The 24602-nt window shown below is 50.6% G+C and overlaps 2 long non-coding RNA genes across 3 annotated transcripts; both read right to left on the bottom strand.

The window, feature by feature from the left end:
• Positions 1–11510: 11510 nt before the first annotated feature.
• Positions 11511–16108, bottom strand: LOC120097837 (uncharacterized). Of its 2 annotated transcripts, XR_005495646.2 has the most exons (3): positions 15512–16108; positions 13393–13632; positions 11511–13309 (listed from the first exon to the last, which is right to left on the bottom strand). It is a non-coding gene; the product is annotated as an uncharacterized LOC120097837 (long non-coding RNA). The 2 variants fall into 2 exon arrangements; XR_010059397.1 differs by having other exon boundaries at positions 13393–16108.
• A 5774-nt stretch (positions 16109–21882) lies between these two features.
• Positions 21883–23752, bottom strand: LOC134482768 (uncharacterized). The gene is made up of 2 exons (XR_010059314.1): positions 23220–23752; positions 21883–22120 (listed from the first exon to the last, which is right to left on the bottom strand). It is a non-coding gene; the product is annotated as an uncharacterized LOC134482768 (long non-coding RNA).
• Positions 23753–24602: the final 850 nt, after the last annotated feature.

Genomic DNA, 24602 nt, shown 5'->3' on the forward strand with positions numbered 1-24602 from the left:
TTTGTTGGCACACACAAGGGGATGGAAGAGTTTGGATCTGCAGATGCTCTTACAAGGAAATAGGCTCCCTCGCACACGTTGCACAGACACGACAGGCTCCTCTTGTCTCGAGCTCGCATTCCTCCCGTATCTGCTGCTCAGAGGGTAGGAAGTCACACCCGGGAAGCCTGCCCTTCTTCAGAATCACGCCAACATCCCTGAATAGGCAGCCGCAGCCTCCCTCCAGAGAGGAGCTCCCAGGATCCAGTAACGTCAGTTCAGACCACCATCTTTACGGAAATCTAGTTCTGCAACCTGCCCCACCCCCAGCCCCCAGATTAATTTCTGTCTTTGAAGAGCAGTCACCCACCAACTAGGACCCTTAGCGTCTCAAATACCAAGGTCCCCAGATCTCCTCTCCAGCAACCTGGAGGACTGAGTTCATGCATAGAAAACCAGTGGATAAGTCAAATCTCACATATCTCAGAGGTGACCCGACCGGGAGAATCTACTCCATGCTGCTACCCAGCAGTCCCCTGTCCCTGCGGTATGCCAGGCCTCTGTTGGCCAGAACAATCTACATCAGAGGCTCTGTCACTGCTACATGAGAGCAAGAGGTGACCTGTCCTCAGAACCTGTCTGTGGACACTTTCTCTACACCAGAGCTTTGAGGCATAGCTTCCCTTGGTGATACACATGCAGAGAGCAGCCTGTATTAAGCCTGCGGACCTCTTCCTCAAGCTACCATCTTGACTCAATTTGGACTCCCTCTGAGCGGCTGTCTTAAAATATTTCACATAGCACAGAAGGACCTGTGCGTCACGAGTGGAGGCTGAGAGACTTCTACACCACTCAGAGCCCCAAAGCTATGAACCACTTTGAGAGAGAGAGAGAGAGAGAGAGAGAGAGAGAGAGAGAGAGAGAGAGTTGCTGAGGCATTCAAGGGCTGCTATTCCCACAGCTCTCCTTCCTCAGAGCCCTTACTTAAGGGAGCAACGCTCTCCCCTACAGCCTCATCATCTCCTAAGACCCTAAGAAAATAGTTTCATTTTTCCTGTGAGAGCAGGGGAGGCCTCGGGGACTAGGAGGATCCTCCCGCCTGCTCTAGGGAACTGACACCCGCAGAGAGCAGCACCTGGGACACTTCAAACATGCCCTTCTCTACCTGTCTTGGTCTGAGGATGTCCTGCAAGGTCCTTTCTAGAGACATCTTTTCCTGTTTAGCATTCTACCTACTTCTTTGGGAAGTTGGCTCTCTAAGGTTTCTAAGCCATGTCTCAATCAGGTACTGAAGGGCCCATGTCATGTGGAGGTTATAAACTGACTCTCCTGTGCACACATGAAATGCAGAGGAACATACGTGCTATCCACCCTCCCTCACATGCTAAGAAAAGCATGCCGAGGGCTTGTGGCAAGGACACGTATGATGGCGCTCCTGGAGGTGTGTATGTGTTCACAGCTATACTACCCCATCCTTCCAACTAGGCACTCCACTGTCATCCTCATGAGTGCATCTGGCCTGATCCGGTCTTTCCCAGTCCTCTGTCACAGTGGGCATGCCCAACAGTGGCTCACTGAGTGGCTAAGGAACACCAAAATATGAAGAAAGCATGGATGTGCTCGCGAGGTTCCTCATGACAGGGAACAGAGATGGAACTAGGGTGGAGGATGTCAGACCGGAAGCCAGACTACAGGTTCTCCAGGCCTCAGTCCATCATGGGTTTAGCAAGATTCAAGCGTTCCAAGGAGCGTGAGAGCAACTTAACTTTCCGGCTTCACCATCCCATTGTATATTTATACTGGATCTGACTACTTGGCCAATCCTCCCCTCCCTCTTTCTGTATGTCCCTCCCTCCTTCCCTCATTCCATCAGTACCTCCCTCTACCATGGTAAATCCCTGCTGTGGGTCACATTCGACCTCAGGTATTTGGTAATGGCAGCCCTTACTCAAGACTAACACAGTGACCAAGGCAAGAGATGGAACACAGCTCACTGGGTTATTAGATCCATTACCCCTTCACCTTGTGCTCTAGCCCTCAGGCCCGTGAGTGCTCAGGGCAGGGCTGTGGATGTATATACTCTTCACCCCTTGAGCTCCCAAGAAAGGAGCTCTAATGCTTTCTTCAAGGTCCTTTCAGCCCTCTTCTCAGAAGCCCCAAGATGCTGATGGGGTGGAGGAGGAGATGTTGTGTGCAGCCCACACCGCTCTGTGCGGTGCAGTCCTGGTCTGTATCCTAGAGGCTGAAACCGAACCAGGACCCAACTCAGGGAGGTACGATGGTTGCTAGGGCTCCGGAGGAAATAGAGAAACCAAGTCCCTCTCATTCTCCTAGCCATGAGTGGTGGTAGATTGGCCGGTTTGCCCAGTTTCCCAGGAGGCTTCAAGCTACATGTAGACTGAGTCATGCATATAAGCGTGACTGACCACAGCTCTCTAGGAGACTGTATCTGCAGTCGGAGTTGGGGCCCTGCAGCCCTGTGGAGGCCCAGCCTTCAGCCACCTGGCCCTACAACCAGAAGAGAACAGGAGAATGCATTGCTATTGCCTTTCAAGTTACCCAGTGTGTGGTCCTCGGTTACAGCAACACAGGGGAGGGAGGGCAGAGGCTACCCACAAGCATGCCCATACCGCTCCCCTCATGAATTTGCCCTGCTCTGATCTGTGGGTGGTATCAAAATGGCAGCCCTGACCACACCATCAATAATGCCTGGAACCCTACAGAGAGATCAACCTCTGGTTCCACCCAGAGCCACTGGGCCCAGCAGACTGAGTCATCATCGGGAGCTTGCAAGAGATGCGGATCCTGCTCCAGCTTGAGCACCTCTGCAGAGAAGGAACTATGGAAGACGGGGTGCAAGGGTGACAGACAGGGACCAGAGAATGGCTGGACACAGACCACTGTGGCTGACAGCCGGCCTCCCTGGAATGCCTGGGAGGGACATGGCAGAATGCAAAACTGCTGAGCAGTACAGCCATGCAGCAGGTGGGAGGAGATGTGTCTGTTACATCCTTTGCTTATTTTCTGTGTGTGCATGTAGGCAGGTGTGCTTGTCTGTGTACATGGGCGTTGGCATGTGTGCACATGCACGTGTGGAAGCCAGAGAGCAACTTTTGGCTATCATTCCTCAGAAGCCAGACACTTTATCTTTGGGGACAGGGTCTTTCACTAGGATGCCATGCTCGCCTGGCTGGTCAGAAGGACCCGGAGGGTTCTGTTTCTACTCCCCGATCTCCATCCTGCAACTCTGAGATGACAGTTGATGCCTGGCTTTTTACAGGGGTGCTAAGGAATGGCCTCGCTTACATGACTAGTTCTTTGCCAACTTCCTAACCCCACCCCATCCCCGAGTTGCTTCTTTTCTCTTTAATTGGCCTTTTGAGGGTAAGAAGCCAAGCGGAGCCTGCAACAGATATAGGGCTTGACCAGGGTGTGCTTGGTGCCATCGGACCCCAAAGCCTGAAAACACTGACATTTGTACCTTGCGCACCTACCTAGAGCCTGTTGCTCTGCCTGGGAGCTTCCCAGCTTGGTGTCACGGGTATCTCCAAATACTTACACCCCCAACCCCTAAGCAGGGAAGGCTAATGTGAAGCCAGATGGCTGTCACAGCCAAGGACAGCGCTGGCCTTCCGACTATCTCCTCTAGCCCAAATCCCAAACCTCTCCACCGAACCCCAGCACGGTGTGGTGACCACTCTCTCAGCCGACTTCCAGTGCATATCATTCCCCGTGGCTCCATGCCTCTCCACAGAGCTCCGTTCTTGACTCACCCTCCAGAGCCAGTTACCTAGACCTGCCCATTCCTCTTCACTCTCTACCCTGCGACAGCACTTTGGAATCAGATCCAATGGATCCATGGACACATTCATATCTTCCCCCGGAATGTCTCACACCCTGCTCCCCAACTTCGTGCTGATAATAGCTCTCGTCCTTCCGAATCATAGCATCTGCCCACTTTGCCACACAGTCATTAGATTTCAGGATAACACTCTGGGCACGTGCATAGCACAGGGGAAGCTGGTTCTCACTCCAGCCCCCTGGCTCGCCTAGCTGACCCCTCATTGTCTTTTCTCTGCTCTTTCCTTGAGTTCTTTCCTTGGAATACATTTTTGTTTTGTTTTGTTTTGTTTGTTTTTTGTTTTTGTTTTTTTTTTGTTTTTTTTTGTTTTTTTTTGTTTTTTTTTGTTTTGTTTTTTGTTTTTTGTTTTTTTTTTTTGTTTTTGTTTTTGTTTTTTTTTTTTGCTATGATGTAACAGTCTGAACAAAAGCTGTTTCATGGAGAGAAGGGTTTATTTGGCTTACACTTCCAGGTCATTGTCTATCACTGAGAAAAGTCAGGGCAGGAACTCAAGCAGAAATGTCCTTTCTGACTCTTTCACTGGCCAATATTTAGCTAGCTTTCCTATACAGCCCAGGGTCTTCTGCATAGGGATGGTGCTGCCCTTAGTGGACTGAGACCTCCTGCATCAATGAACAATCAAGATGACCCCTTATAGACATGGCCACAGCCCCGTCTGATCTGAGCAATTCATCAGTCTTAAGGCTTTCCTCTCAGGTGGCTTAAGGCTGTGCCAAGTTGATTTAAAGCTAACAAGGACCACCCTCCATCAGATCTCCTCTAGAGCCTAAGGCCTTCTATGCTGCAGAGCCCCCAACCTTATAGATGGCATTCTCCTCTTTCTGACAGTCTCCTCACTTTCTTCTTAGCACAGCATAGAAACAGAAGGCAAAGTGTCTCATCTGGGCTATGGGTTTTGAAACCTGTGACTCCAAGTTCCTCCCTGAATCCTCTTGAAGCTGGGTAGAAAATAGATCCTTTGCCCTCAACTCTTGGAGGTTGATAAACCCCAATCCCATCTCTAGACTGGACTGAGTGCTATAAGGAGATCAGCCCAAAAGTACTGAAGCATTTTCTACAAAACATACAGTCATGCCCCTGTAGCAGCAAGGCCAGAAGGCTGAATTTTCCATGCACACTCCTCTAGCAATATCTTCCATCCTTCCAAAGCAACTGATTTTTAAAGAAAGAAGCAATACCCGGGTAACAAGCTAGGCTGTCAAGGAATATCTGTGGGTGACTGTTAAACTGGGGTGTGAGGTTGGGGACTGGGTCTGCCGTAAGGGATCTTGATAGTAAGTATAATAGGGCCGACTCTGAGTTAGGATGAACAGAGAGGAGAGTCCAGCTCCACCACAGAAAAGGCCACTGCAAGTTCAAGTCTCAGGAAGGAGCTCCCTGCTCCTGCCCACGTACGGAGAAAGGTTAGCAGACAGAAAGCATCACCAAAGGCAGGAGCCTTCTGGGTGAGACGACCAGGCCAGAAATCCCTGCAGATGTGAGCTGGAAGTCTGGCATCAAGACGTCAGCATGACTGGTTCCCTCGGAGAAGACTCCATGTCCTCATAGGACTGTCCCTCTGAGAGCCTGGGCTAATCTCCTCTCCTTCAGGACAGTCTGGCCAGCCCTCCAGCCCTCACTTTGACCTTACCTCCTCTCAAAGGTCCATATCCCCAAACACATTCTAAGCTCTTGAGGGCCGAGATTTCAGTGTAAAATATTAGGTGGCACATAGTACCACCCAGATGTGTCGGCTGAGGGGAAATGTGTCCCCATCAGCAAGGTCACCATGTCTCCCTAGGTGAGAAATACAAGCTGAGGGTCTATCCTGGAACTCAGTAGATGGGCTGTTTTGAGCGTAGGCAGAGCCTGCCTTTTACTTCAGAGCCAAGTGCTAAGAACACTGCTCTGCACACCATGTTCTTGGCTGTCGGACAGAGGGGAGAAGGGACAGACAGAGTGGAGTGAGACACTGGAGGCTTGGACAATGAGAGGATGGAAGGGGTCCCTCCCCCGAGGCACTGTACCTACTTCCAACCTGTGGGGTCGAAAACTAAACCCCACACAGGTGACCTACCAAACAGGCCATGCTGGAGAGAAAGGAGTGGGCTCTCTTCAGAGAACTCCTGACCAACCAGAACGTGCACAGTGTGTGTTTTATCAACCTCAGGCTGAGAGTACTGAGAGCTGAGGCAGGAGCCTTCCTTTTTCCTCTCTCATGCCCATGGGTCTGAAAGCAGTCCCTAGGGGGAAGAAGTTGGCCTTAAAATGGAAGGAGGCTGAGAAGTAAAGAGATGGGGGGGCGGGGAAGGAGGAGAGGGACAGAGAAATAGAACGCACAGAGGGGAGAGGAGAGGGACAAAGGGAGAGGACAGATGTGGGGAGAGCAGGAGAGGGAGGGAAAGAAGAAATTAACAGCTGTGGAGATGTCGGGGTCGGGGAGGGTGGAAGCAAGAGGTTCCTACACAAAAGATGGAAAGAGAAATCCTGGGGTTAACATTCATTCAGGTGAGGAGTGAGGCTTGCCTTGGTTCTCAGTCTTACATAAGTGAGGAAGGGATTTGGATGCACTGCAGGGAGAGTCAGCTGGGATCCCTCACTGGAAGGCATCGTAGGTTTGCCTCTCCCCCACCTCATGCTCCTGATGATGGATCTGTTTTCCTGTGTTTATTCTTCTTCTCTCTTCACCACTAGCTGTTCTTCATGAATACTTTGGGGTCCCCACATATTCCATGGTAAGCTGACCCACAGGTTTGTTGTCAACCAAGTCTGTCCCCTAAACGATGCTATCTTATCCATTAGTCCCCACCATGCTATCATAGCAGAACAGAAGCCCATTGGCCCGAATGTCCCCGACACACTGGTCACTTTCCTGTCCCTGGGTGACCCTGGAGTCACTATCTCTCTAATACTTCAGTCCTGCGAGGTCCCTGTGATAAAAACGCCATGACCCAAAGCGACTTGAGGAAGGAGGCTTGATCTTAGTTTCTGGTTCCAGCGGTCCCGGTAGATTGCAGTTTGGTGGGGAAAGTGTGTCGATGATGGCAGGAGCTAGGAGCTGTCTGACAGGGACTAGGGGGCAGGAAGTGGGGCTATGCTATAAATCTTCAAGGCCTACTTCCTCCAAAAGGCTGCCCCTCCTAAAGTTCTATAACTTCCCCCCGAAACAGCGCCACCCGACTGTGGGTCAAGTTTTCAAGCCCATGAGCCCCTGGGGATTTCTCCTTCAAAGCATAACCATTTTGTTTGATAACTTGATTGGAATCAGGAATCAGCTAGTCTCTAAGCAGGACTGTGAAGGCGTTCCCAGCAAGGATTGGCTAAGGGGAGAAGCTCCTCCCTCAGAGTAGGCGGTACCCTCCGGCAGTCCCTAGAGAAAGAGGTCTGAGGACCATGTACGGCTGTCTGCCTACATGCCTTCACTATGTGGTGAAGGTGTCCATTCTGTCGCTGGGTCACCATCACCAGAACACTGCTTCCCAGGCCTTCCAACGTGGACTGAAGACCGACAACGCTCTAGGAACCCGCTAGACCGATGGTTCTCAACCTGTGGGTCGCGACCCCTCTGGGAGCTACATATCAGATATCCTGCACCTCCAAAGTTTACATTATGATTCATAACTAGCAAAAATACATCTTTGAAGTGGCAACGGAATTTCGTGGTTGCAGGTCACCACGACGTGAGGAACTGTAGTAAGGGGTCGCACCCCACCAAATCAGGAAGGTTGAGAACTACAGCTCCAGACCTTCAGTCCCAGACTTAAGACTATGGAGGCACGCACAACTGCCTGGTTCTCCGGCTCTCGAAGCATACAAGCAGCCACTGTTGGCCCATCTGGCCTCTACCCTGTCAGTCAATCTAATAAACTCCCTTTTAATATACATCTGTTCTGTCCATTCTGTTCCTTAAATTCATACACAGAGTTTGGGGGAAAAAATCAATCGCCAAATCCCAGAGCCTTCCTCTGAAGCCTCAGGGTGCTGGGACTCCCAGCCTCGGGAGACATGGGATTTCCTAGTTAAGTGCTTGACACTTAGAAGACATCACCTTGGGCCTGCAGTGGTCCCTCAGTGTCTCTACAAATTGCAGTCAACTGATCTGGGACTTGCAGAGGAGAAACCAATTCTAGCAAGAAATGAGACTCCTGGTCAGGGAAGAACTCCCCGGCTGCTATGGGCTCCAATGCCTCATGGATCAATGCAGGCTTCAACCACAGTGTAAATCCAAACAGACCAGAGGTGAGGGAGGTCATGTTCATGTCCTCGCAGAAGATTAGCAGTCAGAGGCCAGGAAACAGGGTCATGTGCGTCCAGACTTGGGGACCAGCACAAACAGGATATGAAACAGGACATGCCCAAACATGAATGTCTGGCTTCTGGTTTGTTCTTTCATTTAATTAGCAAGTGTGGGCACCCAGGCCTTCTGCTGAGAGGCCCCAGCAAGCGTTTAGCCAGGGCCAGCTCACTGTGTGGAGCAGTTGGTCATCCTCAGGGTTCAGTTTTTCAGGACACCGTCCACCTTGTTTTTGGAAATAGCGTCTCTCGCCGACCCGAACCTCGTCAATTTGATTAGACTGGTTGGTTAGGCCCAGAAGTCCAACTGTCTCTGCCTCTTTAATAATGGGATTAAAGGCACGAGCCACTTGCCAGGCCTTTTAAAAGTTCTAGGAACTCAAATTCTCATGTTTGCCCGCTTGTTGGCACATCACCTGCTGAGCCATCTTCCCACCCCTAGTACTGACTTCCGAGCAGCCTGCTTCCACATTATTTTACTCTCTGCTGTGCCCAGAGGTGGAGGGTTGAAGGCGGTGCTTCCATTCAGAATGTTCCTGAGAGATGTGGCCCTAGAGTACAGTGACAGTGAGGAGCTTCGTGTCCCCATATGTGGACATGCTGGCAGCGTCTCTCCCTCGTGCATTCTGCTAATGAATAACCATTTGCTAAGTAAAGTGGCTTCAGTGGGTGTCCCTCAGGGAGATACCAGGTATTTGCAGGTTAGAGAGGAGGGCACGGGGTAGGCAGGATCTGCCACAGCAGCGTGTTCTAGAGAAGTGGGGGTGACAACCAGCTCTGGGGATTCTGGGAAGATAAAACAAACCCAAGTGATCTCACCTGCCAAGGTCAACGCTTGATTTTTCTGGAAATGCATGCCTCAGGTCAGCATCCAGACAGAGCTAAAAATTTGCTCTCAGGGGCCCGCACACTCACTTCACTAGATTGGGGCAGAATTTCTTCATGTTCATCGTAGCTGTGCCCTCATTCCTGAAGCTTCCACAAGATGGAAGGTTATTTGGTCTCCAAAGAAGCCTAAGGCACTCGCTCAATTCACCGCCTTGGGGCCCTTGAGGAAGCACTGAAGAGGAAAACGCTCCTATTTTAAAGATGAGGATACTGAGGTCCAAAGCTGTGCAAGCATGTCTAGGGGACAGAAGTGGGGGTCGAGGGAATCCAGGGAACAGGAAGAGGCAGGACCCGGGGACACAACCAGTATCATTTGCTCAGCTCCATGTCGTTCTGAGAAGCCAACGCCTATTCCAGGGACACACCAGCTGGGCTTCCTGCCTAACCACACCACACCCACGACAGTGGGACCCTCTGTGAGGTGAAGCCACCTTGTGCAGGCATAGCATAGGCCGTGCCTGATACTGCAGAAGGCCTGGTTTCTCTTGTTGCATTCTGAGACCCTTGGGTTCAGCCCTTGGACCCACAGGAACAGACTAGACACGTATGTCCTCTGATTCTTACACTCTGAGAGGTGGCTCCAGCCGTCCATGTAGTCACGGCGCTCTGGTGTTGAGAAAGACAGACCAGCCCAGACTTGGAAGACTAGGCCCAAAGCACCCATGAAAAGGTCCTGCCAGCAAGGCAAGCTCTACACAATCCCCCTGCTCCAACTCCCATCTACACAGAGCCTGATTGTCTGTGTCCCTTCCAGGGGCTGCATGCCACAGACTATTGGGAGGAATTAGGGTGCAGGTGCTGTCACCTCAGAACTGGCTACTGGTGACATTCCCTAGCCCTGGCACTGAGTCCCGCTGGGAACCCTGGATCCCTTCAGCTCCATCCAGCACACACCATGGAGCGCAGGACAGATCACTCCAGCTGACTGTCCTTTCTAGTAAGCCACCATGAACTCCAAACTTCAAAAACAAGATCCCAAAAATAGCCCCGAGGGAAGTTGGAAAGAAAACTGTAGGCTTTGCACAGGAAAGCCAAGGGCCAGGGTAGCAGAGTTCCCCTGTGACCTCCATGTTAGATAGCAGCCTCTGTTGGCACCTTGAAAGCCCAGAAGGCAGGATGTTTAGAGATTCCGGGTACCAGCTGCATGTTCATTAGTTGGGGCTTCCCAGTAGCTCATTGTATAAAGGCTCGTTAACCCCTGGTTTTGGGACACAGGTATTTGCCTGTGCTTGAGAGCTGGTATGCGACACACATCTGGCGTGTGACAACTTGTCAAGACTTCTAAACCCACTCCTCCTCAAAGAGAGCCTTAAACAGGAGTGACATGCCAGGACCTACCCAAGACCCTCAGAGGCAGAACTTGCATGTCAATGGGGTGCAGAAAAGCAGAGGCCTGCTTCAGGCTCCTAGAGGCTCATCAGAGGTCTGGGCTCAGGGCTCAGGGTCCTGCAAAATGCACCAGGGTAGAAATGAAAGGCCTTTGGACTTGGTCACTGGGGGCCAGGGGTCTTCTGAGAGTATGGAAGTGCAGCTGGTAGCCGTGCAGAATGGGGAAGCCAGCCATTTCTGAATACAGGGCACTGAGAGCCCAGGCCATGAGCCAACTTAGAGCTCCTGTGAGCATCTAGACAGAGCCGAGATGCCACCATTGGCTGGGACCCTTGAGGTTCCCATGACACCCTGAAGTCACTCCTGTATCCTGGGTAGAGAGGCTCCTAGCCAGAAAAGAACCTCAACTCCTAAGAGAAAACCCTAAGAGAGAGATACTCCTAAAGAGTATCCCCCCCCCCCCCCACAGCAGGTGAGGGATCTCTCTCCTCAAGGAAGACAGATGTGGACAACGGGAAGCAAGACAGAAGGTGAAGAACTGAGCTTCAGCACAAGCGGCCAGAACCCAGGGCACCACCAGGCAGGGGGGCCACCCTGGGGAGACATCAGCCAGCCCGAGCCAGTGCCTCCTTCTGCGATGGTTTTCCTTTAGTTTCTCCAAACTTACCTTTTCCATGCTCCGTAATCATCCCCTTCATGGAAGCCTATCTCTGTACAGCCCAGAACATCCTCCATGGAATGCAGTTGACCATCTCGGCCACTGTGGCAAAGCTCCACCCACATGGCTGGCACCTTATCCACCAGTGTCCAAAGCTTCTCTACCAAGACTTTCCCCCAGGGAGAGACCACCTTTCTATCTCCCCTATGGAGCATGGCTTCTTGACCTCTTAGCTCAGATAATATTTTCGCATCTGTCTCTCCATGCGCAGGTATGCACGGGTGTGTGGCGTTAAGGGTGATGTGTTCAATTATTAGTAATGCATAGAGTTAGTGCTGCGTCATACCATGCTTGTTGGACTGCATGGAGCCGTGTTGTGGTTTGTGGTGTGGTATGGTGTGGTGTTATACCACTGAGTGCTATGTTAAGCTGTGTTACTGTGCTTGGCTTCATGCTATATTATGCTGCCTTGTGTTGAATTCTTAGCAAGAAGAGAACAGAATCCAAATGAACACACCACCATGCCTTCCCCTTGGGTATTTTTAGTGGTCAAGTAAAACTCAACTCTCCTGTCCCCAAGCAAACCAAGAAAGGGTCTGCTACGGACTGGCCCAAAGGCCATCAAACAGGAGCCTACCTGTTTTAGACAGTCTTTCAATATGTATCCAAGCTGGCCTTGAACTCGTGATCCTCTCCCTTAATCCTCCACAGGCTGGGATTCCAGCAGCCGGTGGGCTTTTCTCTGATACCTGCCTGTCCTAGAAGCCAGTGCATTTATCTGTCAAGTCTGAAGACACTTGGGAATCACTTAGGGGAAGTGACATCAGGACCTCAGCTCGGAGGGATGAATCGTTGTGTCGTCAAGGTTCGGAGGCACAGAACTGGCACCTCCATCCGGCATTCCTGCCGTCTCTGGAGGTCACACACAGCTTTTGACAGTCACAAGCATGTCCTAATAGAATTAATGCATAGTCCCTGACTTGCATACAGAACACAGTAACCACCCAAGCGTCTCCCTTCTTGAAGTCTGGAGGAGTCCCTTGTGAATACTTCCCGTGATCCCACAACTGTCCTCCCCCAGCAGCAGACTGCAATGGGGAATACTCAGAGTTAGGGTCCCAAAGGCAGGCTAGCCTTAAACACCTGGGCAGGTTCTTCTTTGCTGAGGCTTTTCTTAGTGCAACAGAGCTGTCCAGAGATGGTCTGAGCTCAGCAATGGAGAGCCAGCTATCGGCACATCCTGGTAATACAAGTGTGCTCAGGCAAATGAGACTAAGGTCACTCCCCACCAAATCCTGTCCCACCAAGAGCACTCTATACCCTGTGAAGGGATTAGTAATCAGCAGATAGAAAGCTGTCGCTCATCCTCCAGCTCTCCCCTCAGAGTCTGGCTGGGCTTCCTCTTCAAGCAGGAAGACAGATGCTGAACACACGGGATCGCGTCCCTAGAGAGGGATTCCGCACACCTTGCTCTTGAAGCCCTTAAGTAAATAAGGGCACAGTTCTAATGTGGTTTCCACTGCAAGAGAAAACAGCTGGACACATACAGCACCTGCCACCAACACATGGCTCAGAAATAGAGTAGGAGTGTCCATGGACAAGGTTGCCTGCCAAGCCACAGTCACTGCCACCCAAGAAGGCTGTAGCTCTTTAGAAGGAGAGGGACGGTCGGTGCCTGTGCACGCCTCGGGCTCCAGGGCTTACTGTCACCGGCAGAGAAGCCCAGGATTGGCTCAGAGGAATAAGGAAGAGAACCGAGTTAGAGAGCCAAGGTTGACTGACACACTCTAGTATGTTCCTCAGACTGAGAAACTGACTTGATGAGTAGGAAGCAAGAGAGGTCAGGAATGATTTCTCACACCAACTGTAGACTCTTAGCTGTGTGGCCTTCCACTGGAATGGTCAATGTATCAGGGTCTACACCCTTAAAGAACACCAACTCTCCTTCTCCCAGAAGTTCAGTAGCTTCTTGCCTAGGGATGGGACTTCATGCCTTCCACTTCCCTCCATGCTGGAGTTTGGTCTGGCTTGAGTTTCCCAAGGTCTTGTGCATGTTGTCACACCAACTATGAATCTGTAAGTACACTTGCCTTGTTGTGTCTGAAACATGTTGTTTCCCTGTAGTCACCCACCGCCTTACACTCTCCCCCATCCTTCATCCCTAATGACCCCAGAGCCTTAGGAGGATGGGACATGATACAGATGTCCCACTTATGGCTGAGTATTCCCGTCTCTGCGCCTTGACCAGTTGTGGATCTCTATGTAAATCACCATCCACTGCAATAAAAGCTTCTCTGATGAGGGTTGAGTGGTCCATTAATCTATGGGTATAAAGATAAGGCATTAGAAAGCAGTCCATTAGCAGAATAATAGTAGTCAATTTTCCCCAGAGCTCATGACATACCTGGCCACAGGTTCTTGGCCCCACAATGTTGCCAGATATGGGTTTCATCTCGTAGAGCAGGACTTGAATCTAATCGGACAATAGTTGGTTACTCCCATGACGCTCATGCCACTACTGTACCAGCCGGCATGTCCTTCTGGGCAAACAATTATTAGAGCTTGCAGGGTTCACGGCTGGGAATGCTCGATAATTACTTTTCTTCTCTGGCAGTGTGCATAGCAGCTTCCGGCACTGTGAAGGCTAAGGGGGTAGGGATGAAGCTTCCAGATCTACCAGCTTGGTAGCTCCATGTTCTGTGAGTCAAATATGTGACACCTTCAGCAATAACGTCTTACCCTCGAGTTCTGGAGCACAGTGAATAGCTTTGGCAGTTAGCCCGTTATATTTGGGAGACTATGGGACTTTACTAGTCAACATGGTAACCCATTCCTGACACTGGCCTTTTCATCTGTTAGCCTGTAGTGTTCAGTAGGGTCCTTGTCACTTTGTTATAGGAAAACTAACTCTCTCCCTCTCTCTTTCTCCCTCTCTCTTTCTCCCTCTCTCTTTCTTCATCCCTCTCTCTCTCTCTCTCTCTCTCTCTCTCTCTCTCTCTCTCTCTCTCGGTGGGGTGCGTGTGTGTGTGTGTGTGTGTGTGTGTGTGTCTGTCTGTCTGTCTGTCTGTCTGTCTTTAAATAGGCATTTACAGTAATGGGTAGGTTTCCATATGGCCTTTTCTAAATGTCTTTAGTGAGATCTATTACTCCCCATATTTCCACCCGTACCCTGCTTTCCCATCCCCACCTCAATTGAACTCTTCCTGTCCCGTTATTCCCCCTTAACCTTTATACCACTTTGTCCTATCTCCCCTCCCTTGCAGCACACACATTCCCATGTCCCTTTACTAATTCCCTGATCTCTATGGGTATTCCAAAGGAAACACACAGATCTGGATACCCTAAGCTATGAGAGAAAACTTGTGTCAATTGACTTTATGAGTCCGAGTTAGCTCACCCAGAATGAGTGTTTCAAGCCCCCTCCGTTTATCTGAGAATGATCATGATTTCATATATCTTTAACAGCTGGATAGTATTCTACTGTGTAAATTATACCTCATGTTCATTGTCCGTTCATCAGTATATAGGAAAGTAATTATCCTAGTGAAGATAGAAGCTAGTGCTTCACTTTCAATCTCTGATGACCTTTCACCTGCCACCTGCCCTAGCACCTGACACCTGCCCTCACACCTGACACCTGCCCTCACACCTGACACCTGCCCTTGCGCTCTAAAATGCCAAAGGAAGAGACCAGGCAGAAAGCAGGAATGAGGCTATGCCTTGAAGCGAATATTCTCAGTTCCTTACTGGGAAAATTCTTCCCAACACTGGAGATGGCCTTGCCCTCCCTCCGTCCTAACATCTATGTGCAGAGAGGGGCTCGCTGCATAGACATTTCAGAGGAGGACCCCATGGACAGTCATCTGTTCCTGTACCCAAGACCACATGCTATGCGAACAGCCATTCGTCCTTCTCTGTGTTTGAGAAGACACATCAGAATTTAAGATGCTTCCAGGACTCTGCCCTCCAGTCTTGATTTCTGGAAACAAGGAACTTTCTAGGGCCATGGGACCTCCATCTTACTGGATGCAAATATCATCCTACAGAGTCATATTCTTCACACACTCCAGGGCTGCCTCTCCCTGCCAGCTCTCTCCATTCTGTGGCTCATGGGGATCTTTCCTGGAATCATTACAGAAGGTCTTAAGGGTTGTGCTTCCCACCTACCCCCCAGCCCTTGCTTCCCTTCAGTGTCTATCTGTGGTGGTTTGAATAAGAATGGCTCCCTAGACTCATCTATTTGAATGTTTAGTCACCAGGGCAGGGCACTATTTGAAAGAATTAGGGGGTGTGACCTTGTTGGAGGAAGTGTGTCACTGGGGATGGACTTTGAGGTTTCAAAAAGCCCGGTACCAAGCCCAGTGTCTCCCTATCTGACTGCAGATCAGAATGTAGCTCTCAACTCCATCTCCAGCACCATGCCTGCCTCTATGCCACCATGCTTCCTGACATGCTGAGAATGAACTAAACATTGCAAATACAAGCAAGCCCCCCAACTGGACGCTTTCTTTTGTAAGAGTTACCTTGGTCACGGTGTCTTTTTCATCACAGGAGAACAGGGATTAAGACATCACCTTCACTCCCCTCTAAGGATCTCTCGGCCTCTCCTTGTCCTCACGGGCCCCAGAGACAGCTGTCCCTTAGCCTCAAAGATGACTCCCAGGCAGTGACAGTGGATACAGATACTGCACAATTACAACCATAAGCCAAGGCCTCAGTCTCTTCCTGTGGGGACACCACGGGGGGGGGGGGGCGGCAGCACTTCCTGTAGTTCCTCTGCAACCCAGCCGCTTTGCTCAGCTCCAAATGGCATCCCTGGAGCTCAAGGAGGGGCCACATGGAGGCTTATCCCTCAGGCTAGCAGGAACAGGAAATAGACAAGAGTCAAGAGGCCACAGAGAGCCAGGTGGAGAACAAGAATACACAACAGATAGGAGCTCTTGGCAGCAGCCCCAGGCTGACCCCACAGCAATTCAAACTTCTACCTGCCAGAGTCAAGAGGCCAAAGGACTTCCCTTAGGATGCCTGCAAGGCTTTCATCAACTAGAGGGTCCTGCTCATGGGGAGCTATTGCGGGTGCATGAGCTTCTAGTATAAAAGGCCCATTTGCCCGACTGCAAGGCTGCTACCAAGACATTCCTGAAAGCCCCGCCCCCCACCCCTGCACCTCCCTTGCTGAAGAGTACAGCTGTCCTGTTCTTCTCAGGGGTCAGATCCCAGGAAGGGCGAGATCTAGCCGCAGCATCCCAATATCCAGTCTTGACTATTTCCTGCAGGCAGATGATACCAGGAAACCTCTGCTATCTTCCCAGAAGCTGCAAAGGCCCTTGCCATGGTGACAATATTCCAGGAAAGACAGGAGCAAAGCACACAGAAACCCTGCCAAGGGCCAGATGCTCCCGCAGGCTCTCTGCCCCATTTGGTCGGTTGTCTAACCTGAAGTCACCCCTCCTGGGGATGCAGAGCCTGGCTTCCATCCACCCTGGAGAATTATTAACGTTGGGTTTTGAGAGGCAGCTGCTTACATTCTAATTCTAGCCTAATTGTCACCAAAGGCAGGAAGGTCCAGAGTACAGACTACCGCTGGACTGGGTCACGTGAGGGAAAGCAGTTTTCAACTCCGAGGATGGAGCTGCTGTGACTAGATGGGCCATAAAGCTGAAGGAAGCCTCTGGGAGCAGCCAGGTGGCTGCACTGTTGCTGAATCTGGATCGGGCAGGGAGGGAGTATCCAGGAAATGGGTCATTCTGCTGTTTATGCTGTCAAGTTCTGACGGTGTGTGGGGGCCAAGTCCGCCCCACACGGCTACATGTAAACCTTGAAGCTCACAAGTATTAACAATCCAGACCCAGCTGCCCTGCAGCCTCGAAAGGTTACAGGCAGCCCCCACTCACCACGGGAGGGCTCCACGACATGTGACCCCCACCTTTTCCTTCGTGCTCTCTTCGTGGAGCCCTCAGGGCTGAAGATAATACAGTTCTGTGCACAAAATATCTTGCCTGTGTGGTGGTTGATATTACCAACTCCATTTTCTAAAGAAAAAAAAAATACATTGACAAGACAGGGTTCTGAACGGGTCTGTGAAGGAATTTGTAGACTGGGTTAATCGAGGTGGAAGAATCACCCTAAATGTGGGTGGCACCATTTCCTGGGGTGGTGTGCCAGGCTGAATGAAGAAGAGAACAGAATAGAAGGCTGGGCAGCAGCATGCTCGCCCTGCACTTCCAGAGGGTGGACGCCTTGTGAGCTGTTTCACAGTGCACGAATGCAAGCAAGCACATGCATGCACGCATGCACGCATGTACATGCACGCACTTTGCATTCAAATCATAAGCCAACATGGACGCTTTCCTCATCCTTAAGTAGCTCTCATTGAGTATTTTGTCACAGCAGTGAGGAAAACAATAGACCATAAAGACATGAGGATCTGAGTTCAGATCCCCACCGTCCACATACAAATCTGGGCGCAAGGGCATGTGTACCCATAACCCCAGTACTTGGTAGACATGGGATTCCTGGAGCTTGCCAACCAGTCATCCCAGCCTAATTGATGAGTTAAGAGTTTCAGAATGGGCTGGAGAGATGGCTCAGCGGTTAAGAGCACTGAGTGTTTTTCCAGAGGTTCTGAGTTCAAATCCCAGCAACCACATGGTGGCTCACAACCATCTGTAATGAGATCTGATGCCCTCTTCTGGTGTGTCTGAAGACAGCTACAGTGTACTTATATATAATAAATAAACAAATCTTTTAAAAAAAGAGTTTCAGAACAATTACAGGAGGCACTTGTCATCTACTGCTGGTGTGCACTCATGTGCACGCACACACGTACATACCTCACACATAGGTGCACACATTCACATGCACGATGTCCATATTCACACGCCAAAAAGATCCAGAGAGAAGAAAGGTAGGTTCTTGGGATCTCACTCTGCAGCCCTGCCTGCTCTGGGACTCGGAAACCAGGGTGGCCTTGAGCCTCAGAGATCTGAAGTCTACTGAGTGCTGGGGTTAATGGTGTGTACTGTTGCACTGGCTTAGATCTTCTTTTGACTCACATAATGGGAGTCCTGGGAGGTAGAGGGCCCCCAACACGTGTCACAGACACTCTGCTGTGCTCAGAAATTTGAAAGCCGGTGGCTCTAACCCCTGCCTGGTATCACAGCCCTCAAAGCTCGTTTTTCCTGTGTAGGTTTTTAGAACTCTGAACGTTGGTATGAGATACACCGAGCTTATCAAGTGCTCTATATGTATCAGCAATCTTTGGACATGAGTTGAGACTCATGGCCAACATTGGCTAGATACCTGGGAAAGTTAGCCTGCATTCACACCAAGTCTCCTGTGAACACCTGCATTGGGTAAGAAGCCCCACGAAGTGCCCCTTCCAGACTCACAATTGGAAAGTGCTTCACCGGATGGTGCACTGCAGACTGTTCACCTTCCTGTCTCATCACGGGGCTGATGGGAAACAGGCTCACTGCCTCTGACCAGCTCTGCCTTGCCCTGATCACTTCAGACCTCTGCTCAAACATCACATCCTCTGCACTCCCCCATGGCTCCTCCCTAAAACTGTCCAGGTGTGAATTGGGACCTTCAGGGTACTTCACAGAACCTGCAGGGAACTGGGGAAAGAAACAGCTATGGTTAAGCACCCCTCCTCAGAAGCCCGGAGTGTAGCAGGTGTTGGGAAGTGCGTCCTGCCTCTGAAGGTTCCACCTGTGTCAGCTCTGCTTGAGCTGCAGCCCTAACCCCACACTGTGAGGGACTGACCACTGTTTGCTTTCCCAGAAGCCATGGGGCTGCAAGGCAGGGACTGCATTGTCTTATAGCTTTGCACAGAGCTGTTCTCTGTTGATGTCCAAAAACAAAACAAAAACAAAAACAAACAAACAAAAAGTAATCCCTCAAGGCACAGGACAGAAGCTGAAGAAAGGAATGAGGAAGGCAGATGCAATTCCAGGCCAGTTATGCTCAAGCCTTTGTCTGCAGAGAAACCCCTGCAGACCTTGTTTAGACCCAGATTTCTGACCTGGTGGGTCTGAATGGAGCCAGAGGCTATCGCTGTTGGTTCAGCACTCCTCTTTTTGAGAGGCTGTGCCATAGGGATGGTTTACACCAAGCTCCCATATCCTGAAAGGAGGTGGGAAAGGTGAAGAACTTTCCCTAGCTAGATATGGTAGTACACATGTGGGTCACCTCCAATGCCCAGACCTCCCTCAAACCAAGATAGTAGAAATGTTTGAGTCTCCTTCTGTTACTAGGATAAAACACGTTGACTAAAAGAGCTTGAGAAAAGGATGTATTTGGCTTATGCTTCCAGGTCACAGAGCATCACTGGGGGAAGCCTAGGCAGGAACTCAAAGCAGGAACTTGGAGGCAGGGCACTGCTTGTTGACTGGCTCAATAACACATGTAGGGAGCCATATTGGATTTGGGCCTGGCCATTTTGTGACTGTATAGCTCAAAGTGGCTATGTGACTCTTGGCCACACATACTCCTCTAAGAGCCTCTCCCGTGAATTTACGGCACAGGAAGATAACATTCACGGGATGCTTCAGCCTAAGCAAAAATCAGTTATCTCCTCAGTCAACACCCAGTGTCTCCACTGCCTGACCTCTTTGCCTCCAGCTATCACTGCCTATACCCTCATCTTCCTCTCCTTCGTGTTTCACAAAGGTCACTCCCCCTACCTGAAAGCCTTAAAAGCTGCAACGTTCATCCCAATAAATGAGACCTTGACAATAGAATCTTGCCTGGTCTCCTTCTTCTCTCCACCCCCATTTGGCCCACAGGTAGAAAGCCTCTTTGGGACCCTGAATAACTGGGTCCCCGCTGGCGGGGGCAAACACATGCTTAGCTAGACTTCTTATACAACCCAAGGCTACCTGCCTCAGGAATGGTACCACCCACAGTGGACTGGGCCCTCCTACATCCGTTAATAATACAATGCCCCACAGATGTGCTCCCAGGTCAATCTGACCTAGGGATTCTTCAGTTAGGCTTTCCTCTTGATGACTTTGGCTGTGTCAAGTTGACAGTTATAGCTAACCAGGACACTCCCTAAGTCGTAACCAACGCCAAGGATCACAGTTCCTTCCCAGAAGCGGTCACCTTACAATGTGTGTGGCAGATGGAGAGGCCAGGCCAGGCCAGAGAAACACACTCCTCTGAAGCGTCCCATCCCCTCCACATGTAAGTACTAAAGGGGAGCAGGCACAGCTTGGTGGATCCACACCGGCGCTCACAGGACCCTCAGGGTGTCTGTCACCGTGAGACAAGTTCAAACTCCCTTTTATAAGCAAAGCATCAGTGTCTTCCCATTTCACCACTGTTCCCACTGGAAGGGGGCTTGATGTGTAATGCGGCAACACCAGGTAGAGATTTTGCACATGCTTATAATTTCTAACCGACTGTAAAGCCAAAAGATTTTTTTTTTCTGATGAAGGGCTTCAACTCTACTAACCCAAGGAAATTCAAATCAAACCCATTTGCTTGGGTGGCTGACAATGAGGCTTTCATAGAGACACTTGGTAATAGCCAGTTCAGAACAGCAGGCAGCTGCCCCAGGTGAGCATTACAGACAGTGTTTTAATTTCAGCGAAGCAAATGTAGACAATGATAATCCCTGACGTACACCAATAACGTTCAATTCATTGGCAGCTTGAGGATGACCCATCCCTTCCAACCCTTTGGGGAGTCTCTGCAGCAGCTTTCTAGTCTTCTGTGTCTGATCTCTCGACAGGGCTGCCTCCTCATGACCCTGCGTCATCTCCCACCTCCTCAACCCCCTCCCTACCCCCACCCCATACACCCAGCCCCTGAGGTCAGCCCCGGGCACTTCCAACTTAATTCATCCCGTACACACACACACACACACACACACACACACACACACACACACACACCGCTCCTGCATCACATCTTCCTTGGAATCTCATTGCATTTTGAACGAAATCAACTCTAGACTTTGCACTACACAGGCCCCTGGGCTGGACCACCGCCTGCTCTTCTCCAGCTCCAGGGCCCACCCTATATCCTTCCTGCTTTTTATAGCCTCTGATGTAGAACACTGCCAGCTCCTTCCCAGCTCCAGGTACCACTCTGATCCCACCTTTCTGCTTCTTGACCCCACTCCCCAACTGACTAGGTTCATGCATTTGTCTGCTGGGCTCCCGCTGCTTCTCCTCCTGACTTACATGCCCCCTGTGCTTCCCGTCAGCCCCACTGGACTTCCTTCAGAGGGTCCATCCACTGCCTGGCACCCCCGCCATCTATTCAGCATTCAGCTCTGTCATGTTTTCTGCCTTTCTTTGTGTTGGGTTGCAGCGTTAGTCTGTGTCACAGAAGCTGCTGTAACAGATAAAACCTGGGTCCTCGGTTTCTGAGCTGAGTGAGACTGCATCACCTGGGCATGAGGGCTCTCCTGTCCATCTCCCTCTTCACTTCGTGGAGCTATCAATCATCAGCCACGTGCTTAGGATGCCGCCTCCATGCTGGTGTGATGAGGTTCCGGTCATCTCTGATAGGCTGATGTTAATCTTAGATGACAATGATCACAACAGAAGCCCAAGATGGCAGCAGGGGCAAGTACAACATTCAAATACAGTAGAGGTGTGTAAGTCTAGTCAATGGTGAGCCATGGATGTCAAAGGCCTACGGAAGCTGAGGCAGCTGGCCAGATGTGTGCTTGACTATTTCTGAACAGCCCTGAGTGGGAAACAGAGGCACAAAGGTGTCCCACTAATTAATCAAGTTTTTGAGTGCTTTTCAGAGAAGAGGGTTTAGCATTTCGAGCCTCAGGAACTGTGGACCAAGTTCTTCTGTATGACCTCAGCCCACTCACTGTCTGGGGTTTGTGGCCTTATTCAGCTGACACTGTACTAAATGACGGACATGGTTCAGATCAGTGTGCATCTTTATTGGAAGTTACTTTTCCCTGAAGACATTCAAGACCCATGTGGAGTTGCAAGTGGGTGTCTTACTTCCTGGTGGCTGAATGCTCTATGCAGAGAATGAAGAGCAAGAAAGGGCTGGGAGAGGCTCTGAGGTCCGGTGTCCCACACTGGGTCCCAGCTGTGTTGGCTGTACACCATGGAAATACTCTCCCTTCTCCTCAGCTGCTAAGGTTGCACCTGCTGTGTGGATTAAGCAATGGCTAGATGTCCCTAGACTTGGGAGCTTTGAAAGTCTTCCTTAAAATAGATATTTCCAGAAGAGTGAAATGGAAAAGAAGTGGCTGCCTGCTAATCCGTTATAACGGGCTTTAGACAGAAGCCACTGTCTAAGGAGACACCACAGTGATGACGGGGGTGGGGTGGTAAGGGGGAGGATTATTCCCTGTTCCTCTATTTGACCTTGTCCCACCCCACATGGATGGCTTCCACCTGAGACTTTAAACACCTCTTAGTTTCCACCTCTTGGAACCTCAGAGGAACCCCCTGTTGTCACAGCCCATCTGGCTTTGCAGTAACAGTTGATGTCATGGTGACCACAGTCACTTTTCCAGACACGATGACCTGTGGCCATCAGACATGCCCAGGGGCTCCTGCATGGAGGTGCGCAGGAACCCTGCGCCAGTTCCTTCCTGAATGTTCACACATTCTTTCTCCCTCTGCCAAATGATCCATCACCCTTTCTGCCTCCTCCAAACCGCAGCCTCCATGGGCTCCCTGGTCTTGATTCCTTGTCCCACCCAGCCAAGCTACACTACTCTCCTTAGACCAGACTGGCTTCACAATACTCAGATCCCTTCTTGCCTGGAGTGAGCCTCCAGCCCCCACCAGCTCCTTGAACAGCCACCATTTCTCCAGCTCCCCTTCCCATCGATCCTCAGCCTCCCCTCTCCCAGCCCCACTTTACCTTACAGGCATCCTCCAATTCTCATCATCCCGCCCCACCCCAACCCCACCCCCGCCATCCATGCTGTGCCCCGTCTGCCTATGACCTGGATGTACTGTTTGTTTCACAAGTAAAAGCTCTAACTGGGTTGTTCCCTTCACTCTCACACTTCCTCTTTGCTTTAGGCAGCAGTGGCTAATAGAGAGAATCTCTTATAAGCAACACCTGTCAATAAAAAGGCCTACAGCCAATGAGCTGAGACAGGAAGTAGGAGGGACACGGGCAGGAAGAGAGAGGATTCTGGGAAATAGGAGAGCTATAAAGGAAAGATTTGCGAGCGAGCCTGAGGAGGCGCGAAGGGAGAAGCTGGTCAGGATTGAAGGAGAGGTAACTTACCTCTTATGGAATAATTTGAGTGGACTAAATAAGTTACAGGCTAGTCAGGGAATGAGCCAAAGCTCATGGCCTAGGCATTTACTAATAAATTATTAGTCTCAGAGTCGTCATTCCAAGAGCAAGGTCTGAGAAGAAAAAAAGGGTTTTGTTTTGTTTTAGCAGTGGCTGCTTGAGCTACCTTACCAACAGTGTTTCCTAGCAACCTTGTTTACCTCTCCTGGACCACAAGAAGCACATATTCTGCAGCCTGCTTCACTGCACGGGGCCCATCCTGCAGGCTCTTCCTAACGCTCTTCTACCCTATTTCTGCGTTTGCTCACATACTGTCTTCTGTTTTCCTTACTCGGTTATGGTGGGATGGTTATTTCCTGAATCCCTCTCGAGGGTCCAGAAATCCATTGCAACACTGAGGCAGTCTCCCTCTTCTTGCTATCTAGGATGGGGAGGGACTCGGGGAAGCAGAGATTCTTATCTGACCACCAGAGGATGAAGGTCCGGTGGTCAATGCCATGTGCCTTGACTCTTCTAGGGGTTCTGGGTTGGCCCTATATGACAAGGCTAGGGCTAATGGACCTTGTGGATATGGACTCAGGGGCTATACCCCAACATGTGTCAGGCAGCTTCTCTTGTCCAGGAGCTGCTATATGGTGACCAGTGACGGTCACCACCAGGTCACATGCAGAGGCCAAGGTTTCAGTGCACACACTTTGGTGTACTTCAGTGCACATGCAAGTCGTCCTAACCCAGTGTGTACACAGTCTTTGTTCTCTTTCCTCACATGAAGACAAGCCACAAAGGGTCCTAAAACATGGTGACCCCAGGAAGGGACACATGAGGGAAGAGGGCCCGTCCCCAGGAGAACAGCTACCACATCCTCTGAGGACTCTGAGACTTCCTCAACATCTCATTAGATCTGCCTGAGGCCAAGTTGAAAGCCCGGGACCCATCTTCTTAACTCTTCTCTGTGACAGCTTAGACATGGTCCGGTTGTGGTCACATTGGTGCCGGATTCCCAGAGAACGGCAGAGAAGCCCCAGCTCATTATGAATAGCCATGATCAACCCGTGCATCATCAGGATTAGGAAGTGACCCTTGCTTGAGACTCCTTTTCAAATTACTAACTTTCCCCTCAAAGGCCTGCCCCTCTGTTACCTGTGCCAGACGCATCTCCCAAAACCCCACCCCCACCACAGCCACCCGCACAAGCCGCTACACCATGAGAACAGACGGGACATGTCTAGGTCAGAACACACAGCTGCAGCATCCTGAAGGCAACGTGAATCCCTCCATGAAGGTGGCCACTGCAGCCCCCAGGCGTGTGGTGTTTTGCTCTTGTGTCTCTATCAAACAAACTGATACTGTAGAGTCTTTGCCAGAACAACT

Source organism: Rattus norvegicus, chromosome 17, assembly GCF_036323735.1.
Source record: "Rattus norvegicus strain BN/NHsdMcwi chromosome 17, GRCr8, whole genome shotgun sequence".
NCBI classification, from domain to species: domain Eukaryota; kingdom Metazoa; phylum Chordata; class Mammalia; order Rodentia; family Muridae; genus Rattus; species Rattus norvegicus.